At 47.2% G+C, this 6,038-nt stretch overlaps 1 long non-coding RNA gene across 1 annotated transcript; it reads right to left on the bottom strand.

The window, feature by feature from the left end:
• Positions 1-3,834: 3,834 nt before the first annotated feature.
• LOC131902103 (uncharacterized) lies at positions 3,835-5,753 on the bottom strand. The gene is made up of 3 exons (XR_009377004.1): positions 5,565-5,753; positions 4,609-4,691; positions 3,835-4,006 (listed from the first exon to the last, which is right to left on the bottom strand). It is a non-coding gene; the product is annotated as an uncharacterized LOC131902103 (long non-coding RNA).
• Between the last annotated feature and the right edge of the window lie 285 nt (positions 5,754-6,038).

Below are 6,038 nucleotides of genomic sequence, written 5' to 3' on the forward strand. Positions count from 1 at the left end.
ATTTCTGCTCTTTCATCACACAAGCGGGCCCTGGGAAATTTCTGATGCCTTCTTTTCTTACAGCCCGCCCCCCCCTTCCGACCCCCCTTCCCCAGTCCTTAATGGAGATCTTGAACCACAGAGCCACCGTGTCAGAACTCAGACGGTTAACATTCACTCCTTGCTGTTTTATTGCATATTACTGTGCGCGCCTGAGCAGCGGGAGCAGATTCGGGCAATTACAATCAAGTCAGGGCACACGCCGCGGCAGAGCAACCCGAGCATGATGAGGATACTGATGAGGTACTTATCGAAAACCCCACATCATCCACACTCATCAGCCACAACATGTCACCCCAAATGAGGCATCAGCTGCCTTCAAAAGGCTCATTGCACCGTGTTTACCGCTTCCCTCGGACCCACTTTTGATTTTACGGTCAGAACTGGGTTCAAACAGCAGCTGTCTGGCAGGAGCGGGCCTGGGCTCCTCGCTGCTGCTTCCCCCCGGCGGCGTCGCCAGGCTTTGTCTAGGGAGAGCTTGGGGAAACCAGGGGCCGGCAGGGCCAAGAGATGTGCGCGCGCGGGAAGGCAGCAAAGTGTCCAGTTCCGTTTCTCTCAAAGAGGAATCCCTTTCCTAGAAGGGGCCCTTGATTAATTTCAAGCACTAGCACACAGTGGTGGCCTAATGTGGGTGGGGGAGGGACACGAAATAAGGAGCCTTTCACAGATCCCCTTAAAATAGTGACGGGGTGGGACCTCTCACGCAGGCAGAAGTCCTAGAAAGGTCAATCCCATTGGGAAAGACAGATCCAACCAGGAGAGCCAGTCAAGTGGGAACAGTTCTTAATTCTTTCATCATCGACTCATTCTCGGCTGGTTGCGGGGAGCATTCATTAGCAGCTTGTAGGAAGACGCTATTCTCAAATCCCTGGTTCCCTACTACAGGCGGAAGAAGATGTACTCCCAGCAGCCCCAGAAACTGTTTCTATGTTGCTCAGGCCAATGCAATTGGCGGTTAAACAGACGGGGTGGAGGGTGGGCGTGGGGGGCCGGGGGTATCTGATTGTATACATTGCAAAGAGAATAGGAAAGTTATATTCCTTTCCTACTAGGAGAGGATACAACTCTGACACTTTTCTTGCATGTAATTTTTTTTTTTATGGTTGGCGAATTGATGTTTATTTTAAGAAAAATGTTCTTTCGTAAATATTCATCCTATGCCAAAATATTTTTCTTCTCACATCTAGGCAAGTTGCCTCAATACCAATAAAAGGCACACAGACTCAAATTTTAAGGTTTGGGGAGCCATTTCAGCTCCTCACCCCTGGTTCTCTACTGAATGCCCTCACAGCTGCCTAGAACAGTGACTGAGTCTAGGCGATGGCAGTGGAATGTGCCAGCAAGTGGGCAGAGAAGGGTGGGCTTCGCTTGCCTCTCTCCCACCCGATCTACACTGGAGACAAAGTCCCAGGCAGGGCAAGGTTCCTCAGCAGGGCGGGGCGATCAGCAGCTGTGGGAGTCAGTGCCACCCTGGAGCCACCAGGCAGAGCTTCCTATGGCGACTAAGGTCCAGGGTCCTGGGACTTAGAAACAAGCCTTGTCACTGGCCTTAGGAGTTCCCCTGGGTGCTGGGTGTCATGAATTATCCCATCATTTGGATTACAACTACTGCTACTCACTCCTCTCCTTCCACATCCTTCCACATCCTTCCGCATCCCTCCTCATCCCTCCCTCAATCCCTCCCCATCCCTCCCCATCCCACCTCATCCCTCCCCATCCCTCCCTCAATCCCTCCCTCAATCCCTCCCCACCCCTCCCCACCCCTCCCCATCCCTCCCTCAATCCCTCCCCACCCCTCCCCACCCCTCCCCATCCCTCCCTCAATCCCTCCCCACCCCTCCCCGCCCCTCCCCATCCCTCCCTCAATCCCTCCCCACCCCTCCTCACCCCTCCCCACCCCTCCCCATCCCTCTCCACCCCTCCCCATCCCTCCCCAGCCTCCTCCCTCTCTCCCTCCTCTTCCTCCCTCTCCCCCTCCCCCTCCCCAGCTCCCTCCCTCCTCCTCCCTCCCCCTCCCCCTGTCTCCCTACAGCAGTCAGCATTAGGCTTTTACTGGCATTTTAACATCTTTACAAAAAGGGAAGGTACTAAATGAGTAAGACCTTAGGCTTGAAGACATAAATATATATATATATTAAACAAAGGAACTTACTTTTATAGGAAGTTACTTTACCTAGTCTTAGAAGTTACCAGAGACTCCGGGGCAGGCCTCCGTGACACCTGCAGTGTGCCTCATTCTGTCTCAGAGGCTCTGCTGGTCTTCTTTCCATACTTACCTTTCTCTTCTAAACTTTCTAAACTCTCCTCCCAGGTCTCTGGCCTGACAATACTCCAGTTTGGCCCCTTCTACCTAAGCCCATCAAATTCCTGGGAGAGCTCTCCAAATCCCACAGGTTTGCATTGCACATTTGGATTCAAGAGAAATCCCCATGACATGGTCTAGAATGGAAAGCACAAGCCTCCAAGTGGCACTCAGCTTTGCCATCACAGAGCGCGAGGCAAAAGGGGACAAACGTGTGCCTCCATTTGCTTTCCTTATTTTGGATTCCTTAGGGCTAGAAGCCCTAAAACCCGGAATACATTAGGTTGACAATCAGTGGGTAATACAAGGGAGAGGAAATGCAGAAAAGGAAATGGGTGGGCACCACAGGAAAGCTAAAGAACTTTGGAACGTTAGATTAAAAATTACGAGTCTCAGATTCATGCATTCCTATCAAATTTTGATTTATTTCATGAAGTGATATCTCATCCACATTTTGCGTCATATTCTTTCTTCTTGGGGTTCATGAAGTAGATGTTTGTTCATATATGGAGACAAAAATGAATAGAGATCAATAGTAAATTATGAAAAGGAGTTGGAAAGTAGCCAGATGTGTTTATATGGACTGTAGCAACCTTCAAAATATCAGCAACACCTGCCCACATCATTAGTTCTGGGAGGTCACAAACATTGCTCAGAATTCTTTAGGAAATTTTAACATCATTCACACGGTGTGGATTTTAAATTTTTCTATGAGTTGGATACCTTCAGCATATTGCTACTGATGGAAAGTGGACAGGAAAAAGTTAGTTAAATTAAAAATTAGGATAACAAATTCTAGGCAACTATCCAAATTAAATGGAAAAGAATTAGAAGAATTAGACCTCATGGGCCAGATGATTAGTCACCTAATTTGAGTGTTAGAAATCTAGAAAGAAAGAAAAAAAAATCAATCACACAAGATCCTTGCGCTAGGTGCTTCAAAGAAGATCCATACAAGAAAGAGACCGTTTGCATGTGTGCACATGCATGCAGCATGTTGAGAGAGAGAGAGAGAGAGAGAGAGAGAGAGAGAGAGAGAGAGAGAGAGAGAGAGAGAGAGAATGTGTTTTGTATCTCTTTGTGGGTCATCATCTAACGCCCTTTGTGATGCACATTCTAAATTAGGCAAAAGGGATGCATCTTTCAAATGCAGATCATGTTTGCATTAGAAGAGCAATGAGAACACTTGTCAGTTTCAGAACATTTATGTGCTAGAAGTACTGTTAGCAGAAGAGCAGTTTAGATAAATTCAAGACTTTTTTTGCTGATCACAAACATTAAGCTTCACACCTGAAGCCCTCAACCCCCTGCTGCGCTCTAATCCTAGCGCCATTCACCCTTAGAGACTCCGAGTGCCGTGCCTCAGCTCTCAAACCTTTGATTGCCCTTAGTTTGAATGCCACCACCTGCAAAAATGCCTTTTTATTCCCTTTGAGCCTCTCGAGAAGGAAGTAAAAATGATAATTCATGACAAACATTAATTAATTGTTTACAAGATGATCTTTTCTTTTTCCAACTTCTGTTCAGCAGACATGTTGAACTGCAAGATCCCACTCGCGACGACGCCAGGATCCGTCAAGAGGTCTGCATTGTTGTTTAGCACTGAGGCATAGGACCCGCCACAGGCCATTGTTTTTCTCCAGCTCAAGTGGGCCTGTCTGGTTCCTGTTGGAAGAATGAGGGTGACACGCGTGAGTTCCGTACTATAAAAGGTCCGCCGGTTCGGGGGAGAACGGGAGTTTAACGCTAATGCAGAGTAAATAAACATTTTTCACCACCCTCTCTTTCTCCGTGTGAGTCTTAAAGGTCAAGGGCTGCCATTACAGTGTTTTAAAAGCTTCAAATTACATTTAAAGAAGGTATCACTAAACTCACAGAAGCCTTATCAGAACTGAGGGGAGCTGGCTGTGATTGTTTGGTCCTTGAGTTTCTCATCACTGGAAGGTGAGCTGCCAGAGGAATGCAGATGCCTTGTTTTCTGATACCCTCCCTGCACAGTGCTCAGAGGGTTCTGTCCAAGGCCTTCCAAATTTCCCTCCAAAACAGAGAAAGCGCTGAGACGCTAGGATTTCAAATTCCCGTACCATTGACACTGCTGCTCAAGCATATTGGATGGACAAGAATTAAGACTCTGGGGGCCTTTTCCTGACAAAGTTCAGAGGCAAAGAACGGGCCAGGTTCCTGCGAAACCCCCAGAGGTGTGTTGGAGAGACAAGTCAAAAGGCAGAGGGAGATTTCTTTTTTAAATTAAAGAATAAAAAGCTTACTTCAAGGAAGTGTAGAGTCACAGCAGAAAGACTTCCTCAGACCCAGGTTTTCAGATTTCAAATTACGAGCCCTTAGATCGTGGCTGCTGAGCGAAAAAAATCAATTCTATATTTTCTGAGTTAATACTGAGGACTGCACTTAGCAGACACAGAGACTAATAAGGTATGCAGAAAGAGTAAGACAGCGCGCACACACAAATTCAGGCCTTGGTTTTGGCCATGATCCAGCACAATGATGTTTCAACCCGATTTGAAAAAAAAAAAAAAATCAATAACATCTGTGGTATAATGGTTAATTAAAGCAGCTCTTCGGCAGAGCTCAGGAGGAGAGGAGAGGCCTGAAATTCAGACAGCTGAAGCTTGATTATGAGGAAAGAATGCTTTTTTAGCTATGAGTGGATAGGCCAAAAGCTGCAATGTGCCGAAATGGGGAGAAAAAATTGCTTTTATTTTAACTTTCTTTAAGTAATCAATACATGCTTTTCACCTGCATTAGGGCACTGCTCAGCCCGGAGGCCAGTACTCCACTTCAGCATAAATTCCAGCTACTGTCTTTTGAACCTGGGGTTTAAAAGAAGGCCCCATCCCCTCTAAGGCCAAAGAAAATAATATGCAGGTTTGGGCATGGGTTCTTGAAAGCAGTTAAAGCTCAGGCTCTAGGAAGGTCCGGAGGGTTTAATCTGTAAGCTGTGCTCAAAGCTGACCTGACCTTGGGGCAAACAGAGGTCACAGTCAAAGCATTAAGGCTACACAAAACTACGACACAACCTTAAGGAAGCCAGGATAGCCAGGCTCAGTCTGCTCCTCTTTCTGGCTTCTGGTTTTGAGGGCTACTCTGGGGATGTTTTCTTTACCCTTCAAAGGACAAAGGTCAAAGAATCAGCAATTCCTCCTCTAGCCTTAGAGGACAAGGTCAGCAGGTGACTCCTCAAAGGAAACAACTTGGCAACACCCACCCCTGACTCTTTTCTTCCCCCTGCCTTTCCCTTCCACTGCTGGTCCCGGTTAGCAGCATCCATCCATCGGCCTGGCTTCTGTTTATCATCACTGCCCAGTCTCAAGAACCGCAAAACTGAGAATACTGTACGTGGCTTGTCGGGTGGTCGTTTCCATTCAGCACATTTTCTTCCGTTCCAAGCATGTGCCCTGTCCTAACTGGCTCCTGCCAAGGAAGCTTGTAGTTTACCTAAGGCCTGTGTGCCTATGAACAAATAATAGACACCACAGTGGTGTGGGGAAACAGCTTGAATGGAGTACTGTGCGGGACTGTTAAGAATTTTGAAGCTCCTTCCCGTCAACTGCACTCAAGAAGGGCAGAGTGAGGGGTGGAGCTTTAAGGAACAATGTCACTGGAGTGGAATATTGGAGGATGAGGTGAATAGGACCTTTACAGTTTCTGAATAGTTATGTGAATGATAGGGAGTCATTCT

Source organism: Peromyscus eremicus, unplaced genomic scaffold (assembly GCF_949786415.1).
Source record: "Peromyscus eremicus unplaced genomic scaffold, PerEre_H2_v1 PerEre#2#unplaced_2252, whole genome shotgun sequence".
Classification (NCBI taxonomy): domain Eukaryota; kingdom Metazoa; phylum Chordata; class Mammalia; order Rodentia; family Cricetidae; genus Peromyscus; species Peromyscus eremicus.